The sequence below is a fragment of the Phyllobates terribilis genome, unplaced genomic scaffold (assembly GCF_046119375.1).
Source record: "Phyllobates terribilis strain yellow unplaced genomic scaffold, ASM4611937v1 Scaffold_11__3_contigs__length_659146591, whole genome shotgun sequence".
NCBI lineage: Eukaryota > Metazoa > Chordata > Amphibia > Anura > Dendrobatidae > Phyllobates > Phyllobates terribilis.
Window position 1 is genome coordinate 458,763,674 of NW_027362771.1, and position 20,075 is coordinate 458,783,748.

At 43.5% G+C, this 20,075-nt stretch overlaps 1 long non-coding RNA gene across 1 annotated transcript in view; it reads right to left on the bottom strand.

Moving 5' to 3' along the window:
• Nucleotides 1-10,850: 10,850 nt before the first annotated feature.
• LOC141166541 (uncharacterized) overlaps nt 10,851-20,075 on the bottom strand; it is a 39,850-nt gene continuing 30,625 nt past the window's right edge. Inside the window, exons 2-3 of the long non-coding RNA XR_012251321.1 lie at nt 15,968-16,021; nt 10,851-11,216 (exon numbers count right to left, since the gene is read on the bottom strand). This is a non-coding gene — a long non-coding RNA (uncharacterized lncRNA). The remainder of the gene's footprint in view (nt 11,217-15,967; nt 16,022-20,075) is intronic.

A 20,075-nucleotide genomic window follows, 5' to 3' on the forward strand; every position in this document is an offset into this window, starting at 1 on the left:
GGGGACCCCACGTCCTTTTTTTAATTTACTAATTTATTTATTAACATTCACAAAAATATTTGAGAACCAGCCATGGTAAAGCAGACAGCTAGGGGCTCAATATTATCAGGCTGGGAAATTCCATGGTTATTTGGCTCTTCCCAGCCTAAAAATACCAGCCCGCAGCCGCCCCAGAATTGGTGCATCACATTATACAGGTGCATCTCACTAAATTAGAATATCATCAAAAAGTTAATTTATTTCAGTTCTTCAATACAAAAAGTGAAATTCATATATTATATAGAGTCATTACAGAGTGATCTATTTCAAGTGTTTATTTCTGTTAATGTTGATGATTATGGCTTACAGCCAATGAAAACACAAAAGTCATTATCTCAGTAAATTAGAATACTTTATAATGTTGAGGAGGGCCATAGGCTCAAATACTTAATTAACCTCAATACATAGGATATTGAGAGAAAAGACCCACAAAGTGTATTATTTCACCTTACATAAGGTTGTTTAGATCAAAAGATGGCTGCCATTTCCTGTTTTATCACACCATGCTCTGTTCTGGGAGGAAGCTGCATTCTATAGAAGGACTAACCCACCTTGATGACCTCATGGACTACGCCCCTTGATGACCTCATGGACCAACCCCCCTTGATGACCTCATGGACTAAGCCCCCTTATGACCTCATGGACCAACCCACCCTGATGACCTCATGGACTACGCCCCCTGATGACCTCATGGATCACGCCCCCTGATGACCTCATGGGTCACGCCCCCTGATGACCTCATGGACTACGCTCCCTGATGACCAATCAATACATCTGGTTACTCACATTCTGGGCTAACCGAGCCCACATACAGTGTTTATATAAGTCTATGTTAGGGTTGAATTAAGAGACTTGGAGCTGTGCCATAGCTGATCAAGGAGAGCTTACATCCGACTGTGTGTGTCTGATGGTATTCTTTCTTGAATGCACTTGATCATATCCATTAGGCCAGGAGCAGGCAACTAGTGAACATACCAAAGTGTTCACCCTAACAATAACACCAGCTTGAAAAATGTTTTTAAAATCCGAAATGTTGGCCTACTGAAATGTATGTTCAGTAAATGCACTCAATACTTGGTCGGGGCTCCTTTCGCATCAATTACTGCATCAATGCGGCGTGGCATGGAGGCGATCAGCCTGTGGCACTGCTGAGATGTTATGGAAGCCCAGGTTGCTTTGATAGCAGCCTTCAGCTCGTCTGCATTGTTGGGTCTGGTGTCTCTCATCTTCCTCTTGACAATACCCCATAGATCTCTATGGGGTTAAGGTCAGGCGGGTTTGCTGGCCAATCAAGTACAGTGATACTGTTGTTTGTAAACAAGGTATTGGTACTTTTGGCATTGTGGACAGGTATCAAGTTCTCCTGGAAAATGAAATTTCCATCTCCAAAAAGCTTCTCGGCAGAGGGAAGCATGAGATACTCTAAAACTTGGATTGTGTGCCTCTCCACTCTTCCTCCAGACTCTGGAACCTTGATTTCCAAATGAAAATTGGAACTCTGGGACCTTGTGGAGTGTGTCAATGACTGCTTTCTGGACATCTGTCAAGTCAGCTGTCTTCCCCATGATTGTGGAGCTTACTGAAACAGACTAAGGGACCTTTTTAAACGCTTAGGAAGCCTTTGCAGGTGTTTTTTGTTAATTATTTTAATTTACTGAGATAATGACTTTTGTGTTTTCATTAGCTGTAAGCCATAATCCTCAACATTAACAGAAATAAACACTTGAAATAGATCACTCTGTTTGTAATGACTCTATATAATATATGAGTTTCACTTTTTGTATTGAAGAACTGAAATACTCTAGTTCACCTGGTTCACCAATTTATGAAGAAAAAAAAGCCATGCAGATCCGAAGTCGTCCAAAGATTCTGCCAAAGTCCACAAATGTAAACCTGAAAGACATAAAAAGAGAGAAATAAAGACAAGACACTGTCCCTCGTTCATCAATTTATTCTAAAAAAATAAATCCCGCAGCTCCGACGTAATCCATGACGTTCCCATAACGTCCACTGATTTTGGAGTAAATCCTATGGATCCTCGTTCTGAGAACGACGCTTCGTAGGTCACTCCGGGTCAGGCAGCGCTCTGACATACCTGGCGACTGACATCACCACTCTAGCAGGGTCACACAGAGCACAGTCTAACCGGGAGTGACCTACGAAGCTTCATTTTCAGAACAAGGCTCCATTTTTTGCACTACAGAATTGGTGGACATCGTGGGAACGCCATGGATTACGTCAGAGCTGCGGAGTTATTACATTGGTGAACGAGGGACTGTCTCTTGTCTTTAGCCAAGGGGTTAGTAATTGAGAGGTGTCTATGAGACACCAAATTACTAACCTAGTTAAAGTTAAACAAAAAAAAACACAGAAAAAAATACTTTATTTGAATAAAGACTCCCCACACTATCCCTCATTCATCAATTTATTATCAAAAATGTTTCCACGATGCTCCTCCAATGTAGTCCATGTTCCTCGCATCCAGCTCTGGTGTCTGTGAATAACAGTAAAGTACAGCTATTCGGAGGCACCGGGTAGTGACTACAACGACCATCAGAGCCGCCGAGTCTTGCTGCGCTCATCGAAAGCCAGCTGCTCTGATGAAAGTTGTCGTCACTACCTGGAGCCTGTAAAAAGCTGTTCTTTACTGCTATTCACAGATGCTGGACCCAGATGCATGGAATGTTGACTACATTGGAGAAGCTTCGTGGGAATATTTTTGATAATAAATTGGTGAACAAGGGATAGAAAAGTCTTTATTCAAATAAAGTAATTTTTTCTGTGTGTTTTTCTTTTCTTTTAACTTACTGGGTTAGTAATGGGGTTGACTGAAAGACACCTCTAAATTATTAACCCCTGGGCTTGATACCAGATGACACTACACAGCTGACATCAACCCCAAAAAATATTACCCCAATTGCCAGCACACCAGGGCAATTGGGAAGAGCCAGGAAAAGTGCCAGAATTGGTGCATCTAATGGATGCGCCAATTCTGGAGTGGCTGCGGGCTGGAATTTTTAGACTGGAAAGGGGCCAATATCAATGGCAATGCGGACGCACTGTAAAAGGTCCACTGTTTGATAGCAGAAGTTGCCAAGCCCCCCGGCTTTGGGCGGAGGGGGGGTATGTAAGATGGCCGCTGTACAGGTCCTTGAGGGGAGATATGTATCATCAAGGTTGGTAGCTTTGGTGATGTAAGCCCGGAAAAGCATGCTCCAGCATGTATAGTGCTGAGAGGGTTAATAGGGCGTATCAGGGCCGGTTTTACGAGTAGTTATAAAAGATGGGTGGGAATGGCTGCTCACATATACCCACCCCGGGGGCGTGGTTTGGTAAATAAAATAGAGACCAAGAGTTTTATTCAGTGTATGTGTCTGGAGATGTGTGTTGTCTGTGCTAAGGACTTCAGAACTGGTCACTGACCGAAGTGGGCGAACCCGCAATGTTGTATGGACATTTTACTTTGTGTTTACACTTTGTGCCGGAAAAGGCTGTTTTTTTGTTTCACTTCCTAATTCTAATGAAAATGCTTCCTGTGCCTACCTCAACTGCTGCTGAGTGAGTACAAACCCTACAATTGGTGTTAGAAGCACGGGCACGAAACCTAAGAGGCAGTGTGACTGACAATTCCGCATGTCCGGGGTGAAAGCGACTGCAGGACCAAAAGTCATGGAGCAGCTGATAAAGCAACTGGTGCAGGCTAATCTCCAGCAGCAATGATGTATAACAACTGATTCAGGAATATTATGCAGATACTTTAGCAATAAATCAGATAAATAAAATGTAACTTTTAATTGTCTCAATTTTTAAAAATTCTTATACATACAAAAAGTGGAAGTGCTCAACAGACAAAACAAATTTTCAATAAAGGAGAGAGTGACCCGCTCACTCCGCATTCAAAAAATCCAAATTATTTGGACCAGATGGTGATTGTCATCCAGACAAGACAAATAGGACTGTATAACTCAGGAAAGGAAGTCTTATTGCATTGAATGCTATCCCACTATCTCAGACTTTGACCCTTTATTTTTAATAATTGAGACAATTAAAAGTTACATTTTATTTATCTGATTCATCTCCAGCAGCACCATATATGGCGACAGCAGCATCAACAGCAGCAGCAGCAGTGGCAACAGTAGTAGCAGATGCAGCAGCACAAGCAGCAGATGGAACTCCTAGCTGAAGTGATCCGCCCCACCCCCAAGTCCAGGTGATGACACACACTTGAAGAAGACGGTAAGAAGAGCCTTACAAAAGATGACCCCGGATGATGATGTCGAGGCGTTCCTGACGGTTTTTGAGAGGGTGGCGAAGCGGGAGAATTTGCCTCTGAAGCAGGGTGCGGATGTTCTGGCGCCATATTTAACAGGGGAGCCGCAGAAGGCCTATTATGACTTGGCTTTGCAGGACGCAAAAGAGTACGCCAAATTGAAGACTGAGATCTTGGTGCGCTTAGGAGTGACTCTGACTGTCAGGGCGTAACGGGTGCACCACTGGGCCTATTGCAGTGATAAACCTCCGTGGTCCCAAATGTTTAACCTCCTACACCTGGTCCAAAAGTGGTTGCAACCTGAATCTTCCTCTCCAGCACAGATGGTGGAGAGGGTCATAATGGACATGTTCATACACTCCCTTCTGAGGCTGGTGCAATCCTGGATTGCCCAGGAAGATTCCCATAATGCCGATGACCTGGTGAGGTTGGTGGAAAGCTGCCAGGAGTTCGAGAGTGCTTTGGGGAAGCAAGGGGTCGTAGCATCTCCATACTGGGTTTCAGAAAGGGGGGGGGGTGGACACCCTAAAGAGGAAAACTAGAGCCACATTGGGGTGATCCTAGAGCTCAGGAGGGGCCTGAATTGCTGCTAAAGGCACCATCCAATAACATTATTTATTGGAGCAGTCACACCATGGGTCACATAGCCGCCCGTTGCCCCATGACCAACGAGCCAATGGACTGCAGCATAGGATCGCGCTGCTCATATTTTGAATATCCCGCCAGCAGTGCTGTCCCTCAATTAGGCAAGGGATGGCAGGCATGCCCCGTGTCAGTGAATGGAGTGCAAATGACTGGTCTGTTGGACTTGGGGAGTTTGGTAACCCTAGTAAGGGCCACAATTCCTCATCAGCTGATTCTGGGGAAAATGGTGTGCATCCGCTGTATATATGGGGACGCTAAGGACTACCCTGTGGCCCGAGTGGTCATAGACACAAACTGTGGCCCTCAGTTCCATGAGGTGGGCGTAGTCAATGACCTATTGCACCCCGTTATAATAGGGCGGGACTTTGCCTTGTTTTGGGACTTGTGGGGGAAAGGGAGGATGCCAGGTTGCCCGGACAACAGCCAGGACACTCCTGAATAAACCTTGTCGCAGGCTGCTGCTGAAGGGTTTCCCTTTTGTGTGCTTGTTGGCGATGAGGACGAGGCAGCATCCCTGGAAGCCCACATCACTGAGCTGGAGGTGTCCAAGGGAAACTTTGGAACAGCCCAACTCCGGGACTTAACTCTAAAAGGGGTGTTTGATAATGTGTGTACTTAATGCTGTTGCTCAAGAGCGGGGGCTGACACCCGATACCCGTACTTTGCCGTAAATGGGGAGTTGCTATATTGCTATATCGGATCACCAAGCTGATAGGGGAGGTAATTAAGCAGTTACTGGTGCCAGGGCCATACAGACGCAAGGTGTTCGACATGGCCCATACACATGTGTTAGGTGGTCATCTGGGGGTAGAAAAAAAACAGGAAAAGATCCTCCAGAGGTTCTATTGGCCCGGTTGTCACTGAGAAATTGAAAATTATTGTAGGTCATGTCCCACCTGTCAGCTGACCTGCCTGGTGGCTCACTTCCGTAGCCCCTTAATGCCATTGCCGATCATTGATGTGCCATTTGATCGCATAGCCATGGATCTAAATTATTAACCAGAGGGCATCAGTATATTCTGGTACTACTGGACTAACCCGGAGGCCGTACCACTACGTAACTTCTCTGCTAAATGTATAGCCTAGGAGTTGGTCCACATCTTTTCTAGAATGGGGTTGCCTAAAGAGATCCTAACAGACCAAAGGACCCCTTTTATGTCAAGGGTGATGAGGGAATTGTGCAAAACCATGCAAATCACACAACTCCGGACCTCAGTCTACCATCCCCAGACAGATGGCTTTGTAGAAAGGTTTAAAGCGCACCTGTCAGCAGGATTGTGCTCAGTAAACTACATACACTTTCAGGTGGGCGACATTACATTGATTAAAATGATAGCTTGGTTGATGAAATCCGTCCTGTAGATCTTGTGTAATCTTTACTTTCAGTTTGGACATAATGATACACCCGTGCTTAAGGGCGGTCTCTGAGGTGGGCTCTAGCAGGTGCTCTGCTTACATATTCATCTGTATGCTCTTATGACAGCTCACTGATTCTTCAGTGACCAGCCTTCTATTTTACACAATGCATCTAGTAGTACGGGGCTAGGTAAAATAGGAGGCAGGTCAGTGAAGGCACAGTGAGCTGTCAAAAGAGCATACAGAAGGATATGTAAGCAGAGCACCAGATAGAGCCCACCGCACAGGACCGCCATGAAGCACGGGCATATCATTATCGCCAAACTGAAAGTAAATATTAAACAAGAACCACAGGACGGATTTCATCAACCAAGGTATCATTTTAATCTGTGTAATGTAGCCCAGATGACAGTGTATGTAGTTTACTTAGCACAATCCTGCTGACAGGTGTGCTTTAATAAAACTTTGAAGGCCATGTTGAAGAAGGGTGTAGAGAAGGACGGCCGAGACAGTCCATCTATTGCCGTACCTTCTGTTCTCCATCAGAGAAGTCCCACAGGCCTCTACTGGATTCTCCCCTTTTGATATGTTGTATGGCCGACACCCCCGTGGACACCTGGACGTAGCGAAAAAGACCTGGGAGGCGGAGTTTACACCCTACAGGAGTGTAATCAAACATGTGGTCCAGATGCAAGAGAGGATTGCAGAGGTGATGCCCATTGTGAAAGAACACCTCCTCAAAGCACAAGAGGCACAGTCAAGGGTATACAATAGATCGGCAAGGGTGAGACACTTCAACCCTGGAGATCGGGTACTGGTAGTACCTACAGTGGAGAGCAAATTCCTGGCCAAATGGCAGGGCCCATATGAAGTAGTTGAAAAGGTGGGCGACGTCAACTATAAAGTTCACCAACCAGGGAGAAGGAAGCCCTACTGGGTGTACCACGTCAAGATGATTAAGCCATGGCGAGATAAGGAGCCCGTTCAAGCTCCGTATTTAGTGGTTAAGTCTGAAGCCGACGTGAAAGAAGTCAAGGTGGCAGAGTCGCTGTCACGTGCCCAAAAGCAACAGGGCCGAGAGTTGCTACATCAGAACAGAGACCTGTTCTCAGAACTACCGGGTTGTAACCAAGTCATAGAGCATGAGGTTCTCACGTAGCCTCATGTCCGGGTAAACTTGAAGCCATATCGGATTCCCAAAACCCGCTGAGAGGTGATCTCGAAAGAGGTGAGGTGGATGCTGAGTCTGGGAGTCATTGAAGAGTCCAAGAGTGGCTGGTCCAGTCCCATAATCTTAGTGCCGAAACCAGATGAAGAATGGCGGTTTTGCAATGACTATAGGAAGCTGAATGAGGTCTCTAGGTTTGATTCGTACCCAATGCCCAGGGTAGATGAACGGATTGAAAGGCTAGGGCTGGCCAGGTACATTACTATCCTTGACCTCACGAAAGAGTATTGGCAAATTCCTATGTCCCAAGATGCCAAGGAGAAGACGGCTTAATGCCAGACGGTTGTTTCCAGTTTACAAGGATGCCGTTTGGGTTGCAAGGAGCTCCGGATACCTTCCAGAGAGCCATCAACAGACTCCTAGCTTCCCACAAGAAATACGCAGCGGCCTACCTGGATGACATGGTGATCTACAGCCAGGATTGGGTAAGTCATCTGAGCAAAGTCCAGGCGATATTTGATGCTCTACGGAAGGCGAGGTTTTCCATCAACCTGAAAAATTGTGCCATGGGCATGGAGGAAGCCAAATACTTGGGCTATGTCATAGGCAGAGGCGAAATAAACCCACAAATAAATAAAGTTGATGCAATCCAGAGTTGGCCACAACCTCTTTCAAAGAAGCAGGTCAGGGCGCTCCTTAGCATAGTGGGATACTACCGTCGGTTCATCCCTAACTTCACCATGATAGCCGCCCCTCTGACGGACCTCCTTAAAGGGACAAAGTCGGCTATGGCTAAGTGGTTTCCAGAAGCTGAGACGGCCTTCCAGGAACTCAAGCTAGTCCTATGTAAACAGCCAGAGCTGGTGGCTCCAGATTTCTCTAAGGAGTTTGTGGTCCAGACGGACGCGTCAGATGTCAGACTGGGTGCTGTCCTATCACAAGAGGTGAATGGGGAAGAGCACCCCATAATGTATTTAAGCCGGAAGCTGACATCCTGCGAGAAAAATTACTCCATAGTGGAAGGAATGTTTGGCCATCAATTAGGCGTTGGACACTCTAAGGAACTACCTCTTAGGTAGGAATTTCAGGCTGGTGTCAGACCATACCCCACTAAGTTGGATGAGGTAGAAGAATTGTAACAATGCCCGAGTGACCAGCTGGTTCCTAGCCCTTCAAGATTTTAGTTTCCATGTAGAGCATAGGCCCGGGAATCTGCATGGCAAAACGGACGCACTGTAAAGGGTCCACTATTTAATAGCAGAAGGTGGGCAGAGGGGGAATATGTAAAATGGCCACCGGACAGGTCCTTGAGGGGAGATATGTATCATCGAGGTTGATAGCTTCGGTGATGTAAGCCCGCAATAGCATGCTCCAGCACATATAATGCTGAGAGGGGCGTGGTTTGGTAAATAAAATAGAGACCAAGTGTCTTATTCAGTGTCTGTGTCTGGAGATGTGTGGATCTGTAGTGTGTTGGTCTGTGCTAAGGACTTGAGAACTGGACAATGACCTGAGCGGGTGAACCCACAATATTGTATGGACATTTTACTTTGTGTTTCCACTTTGTGCTGGAAAAGGCTGTTTTTTTGTTTTGCATCCTGAGTGGTATATGCTGTCTTAATAAACTAGCCTGGATATTCTAATGAAAACGCTTCCTGTGCCTATCTCAACTGCTGCTGAGTGAGTACAAACCCTACAGGACCTTCCCAGCCTGATAATATCAGGCCATGGTGAGTGGCCATCCCGTCCATCTCTTACAACCACTCACAAAAAAACCAAACCCTGTCCTGGCTGATTAACCTCTCAGCACATGACATGCTGGAGAGAAACTTCTGGGTTTCACATCACGGAAGATAGCAATCTTCGTGATACATATCCCCCCTCACATACATTTCCAGTGACCCTGTCACAAGTTACAGTGGGCATGCTTCTAAAAAAAAACAACTCAGATCCTGCTGAAAATGTGATCCGATAGGAGAATGAATCAAAAGTGACAATTAATATGAGTCGCTGACGTCACTTTTTCCTGTTATCACTTTGCAAAACTGGCCATCACAACTAAATGTAGAAAACACTTGCCAAAATTTTGCTGATCACTTTACCTCTTCATTAATATATGGAAATCTGTTTTAAAGGAAAACTTCAGTGAAAACTGATGTTTGCTATAAAACCTATTATTGTCAATAGACATTAGATTTTTGGTTCCCTTTGTGATAGTTGAAGAAAAAGTGTTGACCAGTTTTGATATACCTTCTTTTTTTTTTAAAAGCATCTTCTCCCTGAGATATCCCTTTTTGAAATAAAAAAGAATGCATTATAAGAAGCCAAGCAGGTTTCACCTACCAATTATTGTTAGTGTGGATTTAACTAATCTTTTTTTCTCCATATTGTATCAGGCGCTACCAAGCAGATTTTGCTTGTTACATGAAACATTCAGTAGAGGGCGCTCTTGTTTTATATTTTGTGGTTCTATTCGTAAGTGCCCCATACTCCCTTGTTTCTATACTTGTTATACACAGACTGTGAACATGAGTTATTTTCTGATTTTATAGCCCTTACTGAATTATTTACGGCACTTGGATCATAAATTCCATCTTGTCTATCGACTATCCCCTGATAGCTTTCATGTTGAGGTACTGTTCAAAGACCACACAGCATAAGATATGCCTCACACCTTTTAAGATGGTGAACCAGGGATACTTGTAAAAATAATTCACTTTTTCATGGATATTTATACACTTCAATAGATTTACATTTACACATTTATACATTGTTGTAAATATTTGGTCTAATATATGGCTAGAAATAAAACAGGTGCTTTCAGGATCATGAGCAAAATATGGTTTACTAGTAATGAAACCCCTTCTGAGTAGGAGGAAATATTGAGTTTAAGGGGGTTAACTTCATAAAATAATATAAAAAAATACATATTTAAAGCATGGACACATTTGTTTGTTAGCTTCTTTATGGCATTTTTGTTTGTACATGCTGCAATTTTAAATAGAATGGTCCTGCTGCACTGCTCCCAGCACCCCAAACTATGGGGCCAATTTCTCAAGATTGGTGTTTTTTAGACGAGTCTAGATCCATGGTGAACTAGAGAAAGATTAAAGGGGTTGTCCAGGTAATCTTTCTGGTTTGGCTTCTTATCCTAAGACATGTGGCAAGGCTCATTAAAGGGTCAATATCGACTTTTAGGATTACTACCTCCAATAGGTGTTACTAGAGTTCTAGTACGCTCCCACACTGAAGAGGTTATAGGCATTATTCGGACTCCATAACTAGATTGAGTGTGTGGGATGCTTGAGAGACTGTTTCCGTGGCTCTCTATGTACTGTTACTCACAGAGTGATTTCATCAGATAGCTTGAACTCAATTGCAGGAGGAGTTTTATTTTCCAGCAGAATTCTTGTAGTTATGCACAAGTACAGTAGGTAAAAAGAACTTGTTCTGAACCAGAGATGCAGACACATGTGCTTCTTAACATGACTGATACAGAATGAGGAAGAAGAAGGGAGGGGTTACTGACATCAGTCACATGGAGAGAGGGAGGGCAATTTCTAAAAGGGGTAAACCCTATTGCAAGGAGGCATAACAACAACACAATGATAATATAATACGGTCTGTATGGTTCCTAAATCATGGTATATGACAATCCCTGTCTGAATTCTTTAGATTTCAAGATAATTCCATTTTGACACGATGTCTTCCAACAATGTCCGCCGCTATTTTTGGGACCTGAAAGACAAAGAAGAAACAAACATGCAACAATAAAACTGTAGAAAACTGAAAAGTCTAATTTACGGTTGGTGGCCTGTAGTCTACAACAATAGTAGGATAATTTAAGTCCAATCGGAAACCCATCTTCGGATTGGGTAAACCGCAACATGCCAACACTTCCACCACCCCAATAATCCAAGTAGAGAATGTTTGAAGTTCTAACAATGTAATAGAAGGAGAAAAGTATTTCAGAGAATCAGTGCGAGATATATGTAATAAGGAGAAAGAGCGCCATCTGGTGAGCATTTCAAGTTTGGATGCTGGACCCGGTCAGGTGACCTCCAGCAGAGAATTTCAAAATTTAACGGTCAAGCGCACAGTGCCTGAGGTGATTTCGGCGCCAGACACAGAGAGAGACGTGACGCAGGCCGGATGCGCTGAAGAAACCAGCGAGAGAAACCGGGGTGAGAGACCCGTTAGGCAAGACGGGTGGCTGCCGGTGAACAAGTGCGGGATTCAGCGCAGCGGTTCCCCGGGTGTCACAGCTACGGAAGAGGACCGGGACTTAGATTCGACATTAAGGAAATGTACAAGACCCTCCTACCCACGACGTGGTAAACCGCCCCGATTGACAGGACAAAGAGAGGATAGAAACTAGTCATGCCGGAGAGATCACGTCAGCAAAAGCCGACGAGTGTCATCACTGAATAGGGCTGTCACTTCAACCGCTCCCTCACGGTACCAGGAAAAATCGGGTTTAGGGTATCAGGTTGGGAGGGGGACGGGTGAGGTGCAACAAGCCAAACGGGATCTAATTGACTTTGTCAGAAAAAGATTTAAAGGCCTAGCGGGAATAACCGGAGACCCCCGCTAGGGCCATTTGCAGAATCGATGGACTTCAGTGATTAATCCCATATTTGGGTTAGATAGAGTATTTTAGAGAAGGATTTTATTGCTATTGTTATTGCTATTGTGATGTATTGTGTGTTATTGCTATTGTTATTCCTATTGTGATATTGTTCTCATTGCTAATAATTTTACATATATAAATTGTTATTTATAGCTATTTGACGGCCCTCATTTTGTGACTCGGCGCATTGCATTCTGACACCTGCATTACAACACAGCTGGAGGTATGTGGAGGTATGCTTGCCGCCGTGAGCTGTGTCTAGCCATAGAGTCTTACTCAAAGTGATATCCTCTTTTGACAGAGGCAGAACAAGTTCAGTAACAGGTTAAAGGAAAACATGTGGCGAGCCACCTTTTCTCCCCTTAATCCCACCTCTTGAGTCTTCCCATCATAGCTAGGCATAACCTTGGGGATAGGCATAACCTTGGGGATAAGACCCATTGGCCAGTCATTATGATGAGCCTCTTTATCTTTAAGAAGGACAAGGTCTCCTTCTTGGAGGTTAGGCCTTGACGTCTGCCATTTGTGACGGCCTTGAAGCATATGTAATTATTCAGTCTTCCAGCGGTGCAAAAACACATTGGACAGGTGTACTTGTTCCACTGGCATCTGAGAATGTCACTGTGTTCAAAATTCCCTGGAGGGATTCTGCGCAAGAGTAAGAATTATTGGAGCATCAGGGTCCGATGATACCTGTACTAATGGTCTTGGATTTATAATAGTAAAAACTTTGGTTAAAAATGTGACCAGAACTTCATGGGTGACAGGCAACTTGTGGTCCAGCAACATCAAATCGATGATTCTTCATGCGATACCAATCAAACGTTCCCAGGATCCCCTCATATGTGATGAATGTGGGGGGTTGAACACCCGAGGTGCACCCATTGTCAGTCAAGAAGTTGTCTGCTGCAGTTCCTTACTAGCTCCTACAAAGTTAATGCCACAGTCAGACCTAAGTTGTTTGACAGGATGGAAAAGAACTTTCTGAGAGCATTAATGAAGCAAGAGAAATTCATGGATTCAATCACCTTATTGAGAACTGATCGGATGCTAAGACAGGTGAACAGCATAGCCCACTGCTTAGTGTTTACGACTCCACCATGGGTCTTTCTCATAACAACCAACCATGGGCTAAAGATGTCTACACCTACGTGTGTGAGTGGCTGGTCTGTACTTAGCCGATCTGCTGGGAGATTCGCCATCTGTTAATGTTGGTGTTTTCCTCTTAACCCTTGACACTTAACACATCTATGGAGCACTGAGGAGACACATCTCTTCATTCCCATAATCCATAATCCAGGTGACCTGATGGCACATATAGCAAGCTGTTTTCCTTGACGCTGCACTCATTCATGGTAGTGACGGACAAGTAAAGTAGAGATGTATTTCCAACCTGGAATGATGATTGTATTCTGCTCTTTATTGCATAGATCAGACTTCTCTATACGACCACCCACTCTTAGCAGTTTGTGATGATCAACCACTGGGTTCAATTCAAGAAGTGTTCTGTTCTTGGACAGGCTGGTACCCTTTGTGATACTGTCAATCTCAGGAGGATATTCCTCTTGTTTTACACACTTGATGATGACTCGTTCGACATGTTCGATGTCGGCAACAGTAGGGAGTCCTTTACACATATGCCAGCCACAACACTCTGATGATTTGTCGCTGGTAAAGCATTGAGTGATATGAATAGGATGAGCTATAGCCCGCACAACAGCTGGCCAACTTGAGAAATGCCCAAAGCGATAAGACTTTAGCTTCAATTTTGGTATCACAGACCAAGGCTGCGTTGCATGGGAGGAACATCAAAGCCCAGAACGAGGTTCTTTAAAGGGGTATTCCCATCTCCATCATCCTATCCCAATATGTAGTAGGTGTAACAATAATAATATTAGCAAATACCTCCAATTAGAAATGTAGTATAGTATTTTTGATTCGCTATGTCTCTTTCCTCATGTGCAGGCATTGCAGGACCTTAGGTATCCATGGTTACATCCACTGATAAAGTGACAGTTAGTTAGCTAGCTGCTAGTGGTCGTACCCGTGGATACCTAAGGTATTGCCTGCACATGCGGTAAGTGACATAGCGAATCAAAAATACTATACTACATTTCTAATTGGAGATATTTGCTAATATTATTATTATTACAGCTACTACATATTGGGATAGGATATTGGAGATGGGAATACCCCTTTAAAGAACCTCGTTCTGGGCTTTGATGTTCCTCCCATGCAACGCAGCCTTGGTCTGCTGTGGGACATTAAACAGGACACATTCACATTTCAAGTGTCCACCTGTGTCTTATGTGTTGTGAATAGCATCTATAATCCTCTCGGGTTTATAGCACCCATCACCATTCAAGGCATGATACTGCTGAGACAGTTTACCACCGAAGGCACGGATTGGGACACTCCGCTACAGTCCTAGAAACAACGTTTTTTCAGCATTTTTTCACTACCCATTACTTCCAATGGGTGAAAAAAACTGAAAGAAGTGACAAGCTCTATTTTGCAAAAAAAAACATGCAAAGCACAAAATCCTGATGAAAAAAACAAGATGTGTGCATGAGATTTCTGGAATCTCATAGACTTTGCTGGTACTGTAAAACGCAGCTGCAATTTTGCATGAAAAAAGCATCAAAAAACGCTGCAAAAAACAAGATGTGTGAACATAGCCTTACTGTTTTGCTGCTGCTGGAGGTGGAAAAAAATCTTTTTCTTCCTGTATATTACAAAATACAATCTGTTCTCACATTCCCTAATAGCTCAGTGTGTTATTAGGTTGATTCCCAAGTGAAAGGTTACTGGTTCGAATTGAGTAGCAGCCATGAAGAAGATTTCCTAAGAAAAGAGAAATAGCATCGTCCAGCTCAACGATAGCGGACAAGAAAATTGCATCATGTGAGTGCCATGACAGTTGGAAGAATATGAAATGAAGTTCATCCATCCATTCAAAAGCCAAGAGGTGGACATCCAGGCAAAATATCGGAGTCAACAAGTTGACTCATCACAAGGTCTATCAGTTCTGGTGCAACAAACACTGCGGTGGAGGTGGCTTGTATGCTTCATAATAGTGAGATCACAGACGTCCATGCAAGATCGTGTGATGCACATTACTCAGGTCTGGAATGTTGGCTTGAAAAAAGGTGAAGAAGCCTCGACTTCAATATCTTCATAAGAAGCGTAGTCTCGAGTTTGCAAAAAAGTATGAAAAGTGGACAGTAGAAGATTGGAAACAGGTGATTTGGAGCGATGAGACGATGAGACTAGGCTATTATGAGTGCTAGTGGGTCTGGAAGAAACAAGGGAAAAAGGGCTAACGGATCAAGAAATTGAAGGAACTGTCAAGTGCGGTGGAGAAAGCCTGATGATATGGCGTTGTTTTATAGCCAAAGGTGTTGGATACTTGAACATTATCGATGGTGGTCTCCATGCTGAGCTATATCCTACAAGATGAGTTACTTTGTACACTCGAATACTTTGGCTATGAAAAGGGCGACATAATATTGCAGCAGGACAACGACCCGAAATATACGTCAAGATTGGCGAAGAAATGGGTCAATGACAATGAAGTAGAGGTGCTGTATTGGCCCCCACAGTCCCCAGACCTCAACCCAATCGAACACTTGTGGGTAGAGTTGAAGAAAGAGCTGTATACATACCCAAGTGAGTCGACCAACTTTGGGAACGTGTAGAAGAGACCTGGGATCAGATTTCGGTCAAGACATATTTGAATCTGATCTAGAGCATGTCCAGAAGAATTTAGGCAGTGTTGAAAGCTAAATTTGCAAAATACTAACAAAATACCAAAAAATTAAAATTGGCCAAAAAGAGAATAATACACTAGTATACTTACAAAAGAATGGCACAAAAACAGCTGCTGGTAGTGGGACAGGCTCGGTGTGTCAACCTGTCAAAATCATAGATAGATGAAAGTAGGTTAAACTAAAGCACTAATAAAGATAAAAAGGAATAAAAATAGAAAGTACGGTGATCTAAGGAACCAATATGTAGATAGAGCACGTATGAATATAAAGAGCTAGTGCTACACAAATACAACGCACAACACAACTTAACTGAGGCACCCTCCAATGGGTGTATAAATTTCCACTGGTATAAAGCAAAAGTAAATGCCCGGAGTAAATAGTCGTACGATGCAGGGGATCTCAGGGTCCGACATATCCCCTGATCAGTTGAAGGGAGACTACTGGATAACTTGTCTGACACAGTAGATACTGTATAAAGAAGGCAGGTGTGATGCCTGCTGTAAGTGAGCTACTCACTGTTCACAATCATGCAGCTCCCGAGATGGCGTGGTGCTGACAGCAGCTCCAGTAGGCTGAGGTCCGTCGCGGGAGTGCCGTCCCGTAGATTCACCTCTTTGTGTCTCTCAAGATGGTTGAATCACAGCACGCTCCGGCCAAAAGCGCTACTGCTGAGTGGCAGCACGAGCGGGGGGCATGGCCAAAAGTGACGTCACAGCCACAAGGGCTCACGGGAACTCAGTGCGTCCACAAAACCTACATGTTTTGAAGGAGATACAGTCCTTCTTCATCAGGGTGGGGGGCCCACCCAGGTAGAGCAGGATAAAATAGCCTAGCTAATTGGGAGTTTCCTGTCTAGCCAGTTAGGAGTGCATGAGAGGAGGGAAAATTAAACGGATCCCATAGATAAGGTGTGGAGAGAAAGCTGTTAGGAATCATAAAGTGACAAGTGCACATTAACCCTGATGTTCTGTTCGGTCAAAAATGACCGAATTTGAAAGTTGATATTTTTTTAAATATTCATTATGCGGTTCTGAAACTTTTGGTTAATTGACATTTCCTCATTTGAGGGGTTCTTACTATGGGTATTTTTTTTTTGTTTACTTTTTGCTCCACGTTTTTTTTACACTTGTACTGTGTAAAATGACAGATAGCCTTTTATACTAATTTCCAGCCATTTTTTGAGTAAAATAAAGGAATTATAATCTTATTTTGGACTATATTGCATCTACTACTATTTATCAATTTATCTAGGTCCTTTTGGTCCGTGCAGATTTACACATACATACATTTTCAAATTACGATACAGCAGATGGATTCGCTTCCAGTATAGTTATGTGCAAAAATGTTTTGCTGTATCTTATTTACCCTGCTGTTCATATAGAAATAGTTCAATTCAGTTGTCAACATTTCACATTGTAAATGAAAAGATTTTCTTATTTCCTTGTGTTAGCTTGTTCTACTGTATTACTGTGCAATGCTGACCTGAAAAGAGCACTAATAAATTCTGACTGTAGATGAACAACTGGTGTCATTCAGAGGTAGGTGCCCATTCAGACAGTATATTCCAAGTAAGCCTGCAAAAGGCAGCAAAAGTTCATACGCTGTAAAGGCTCAGGTATACATAGGAAAAAACACTGAAGAAAGAGCTGAAAAAAATCAAGGTATGCGAGTAGTTTTGTATTTGACACACGTACTCAAAGGAGAAAATGTTAGATGCGACAATTTTTTCACATCATACCAACTGGGGCAGATGTTGCTGAAAAGAAAAATGACCATACTGTTAGAAAAAATAAGCCAAAACTGCCACAAGGTATCCTCAGTAAGAGAGACATTTATAGTTCTATGTTTTATTTTACTAAGGATACAACAGTAGCTTCTTACGTCCCCAAAAAACACAAACAGGTCATTCTGATGCGCACAGTGCACCATGATAGTGCAATCAGTAATCGAGAAGACAGAAAGCCGGACATGATTTTACATTACAATGCCACAAAAGGGGCAGTTGATACGCTAGATCAACTCATAGGCACTTACACCTGTAATTGCAAAACAAATCGGTGGCCAATGGTTGTTTTTTAACAACATTCTTGATGTGTCGGCATACAATGCATTCGTGTTATGGCGTAAAATACACCCAAATTAGAACAAAAATAAACTATATAAAAGAAGAATTTTTATAGACGAGTTGGGAAAATCACTGGTTAGCCCATATATCGAAGAAAGAAAAGTAACACCCAGAGATGATGGAGCGGCAGCCATTGTCCACAGGATCCAACAGCACGTTAAACAAAGTGAACCAACGGCTTCCACCGGCACTGCTACGATACCCACGGCCTCCACCAGCAATGCAACCAGCCTAAAACGGACACGATGCGCCTTCTGTCCAACATCAAGTAATTACAAAACAAATGTGATATGTTGCAGTTTTGCAAAATACTTATGCAAAAGACATGTAAATTATACGAATGCAAAGAGTAAATTTAGCACCGTGAACCTTATTTACCATTTTATATAGAAAAAACTGTACTTTTTATTTATTTATTTTTTAAATATATTTACATACAGTTTGACGTTATTAGTTATCGTTTACAGTTATATAAAGAATTTTTTTTTTATGTGTAAATGTGCAATATGCATGAATATTGCAATAAGGCCATGTAACATTTTTTGCTACAAAAAAAAATAAAAATTAAGTTTTTGATTTTATTTTTCATTTGTTTATGAACAACCATGTTCTCATACAGTATAATAATGCAACAGGTATTCAAATAAAACACTTACATTAGCTAAAAATCAAGACTTTAATAGGTCCGGTCAAAAATGAGCGGAACATTATAAGTGTATAGTAGACCCGAACATAACAGCAGGGTTAAATAGTTAAAATATAACAGTTTATTTGTGTTTATTTAAAATATAGATACAATATTCTCCCTAAAGTGTACTTAGTGCATTGCTATCCTTCCTTACTTAAAAATGTACACTGCTCAAAAAAATAAAGGGAACACTTAAACAACAGAATATAACTCCAAGTAAATCATACTTTTGTGAAATCAAACTGTCCACTTAGGAAGCGACACTGATTGACAATCAATTTCACATGCTGTTGTGCAAATGGAATAGACAATAGATGGAAATTATTGCCAATTATCAAGAAACCCTCAATAAAGGAGTGGTTCTGCAGGTGGGTACCACAGACCACATATCGGTTCCAAAGCTTTCTGGCTGATGTTTTGGTCACTTTTGAATGTTAGTTGTGCTTTCACACTTGTGGTAGCATGAGACGGACTCTACAACCCACAGAAGTTGCTCAGGTAGTGCAGCTTATCCAGGATGGCACATCAATGCGAGCTGTGGCAAGAAGGGTAGCTGTGTCTGTCAGCATAGTGTCCAGAGGCTGGAGGCGATGCCAGGAGACAGGCCAGTACACCAGGAGACATGGAGGGGGACGAAGGAGGGCAACAACCCAGCAGCAGAACCGCTACCTCCGCCTTTGTGCAAGGAGGAACAGGAGGAGCACTGCCACAGCCCTGCAAAATGACCTCCAGCAGACCACAAATGTGCATGTGTCTGCACAGTTAGAAGCCGAGTCCATGAGGGTGGTATGAGGGCCTGAGGACCACAGATGGGGGTTGTGCTCACAGCCCAACACCGTGCAGGACGCTTGGCATTTGCCACAGAACACCAGGATTGGCAAAGTCGCCACTGGCGCCCTGTGCTCTTCACAGAGGAAAGCAGGATCACACTGAGCACATGTGACAGACGTAACAGAGTCTGGAGACGCCGTGGAGAGCGATCTGCTGCCTGCAACATCATTCAGCATGACCGGTTTGGCAGTGGGTCAGTAATGGTGTGGTGTGGCATTTCTTTGGAGGGCCGCACAGCCCTCCATGTGCTCGCCAGAGGCAGCCTGACTGCCATTAGGTACCAAGATGAGATCCTCAGACCCCTTGTGAGACCATATGCCGGTGCGATTGGTCCTGGGTTCCTCCTAATGCAGGACAATGCCAGACCTCATGTGGCTGGAGTGTGTCAGCAGTTCCTGCAAGATGAAGGCATTGAAGCTATGGACTGGCCCGCCCATTCCCCAGACCTGAATTCGACTGAGCACATCTGGGACATCATGTCTCGCTCCATCCACTAACGTGACGTTGCACCACAGACTGTCCAGGAGTTGGCGGATGCTTTAGTCCAGGTCTG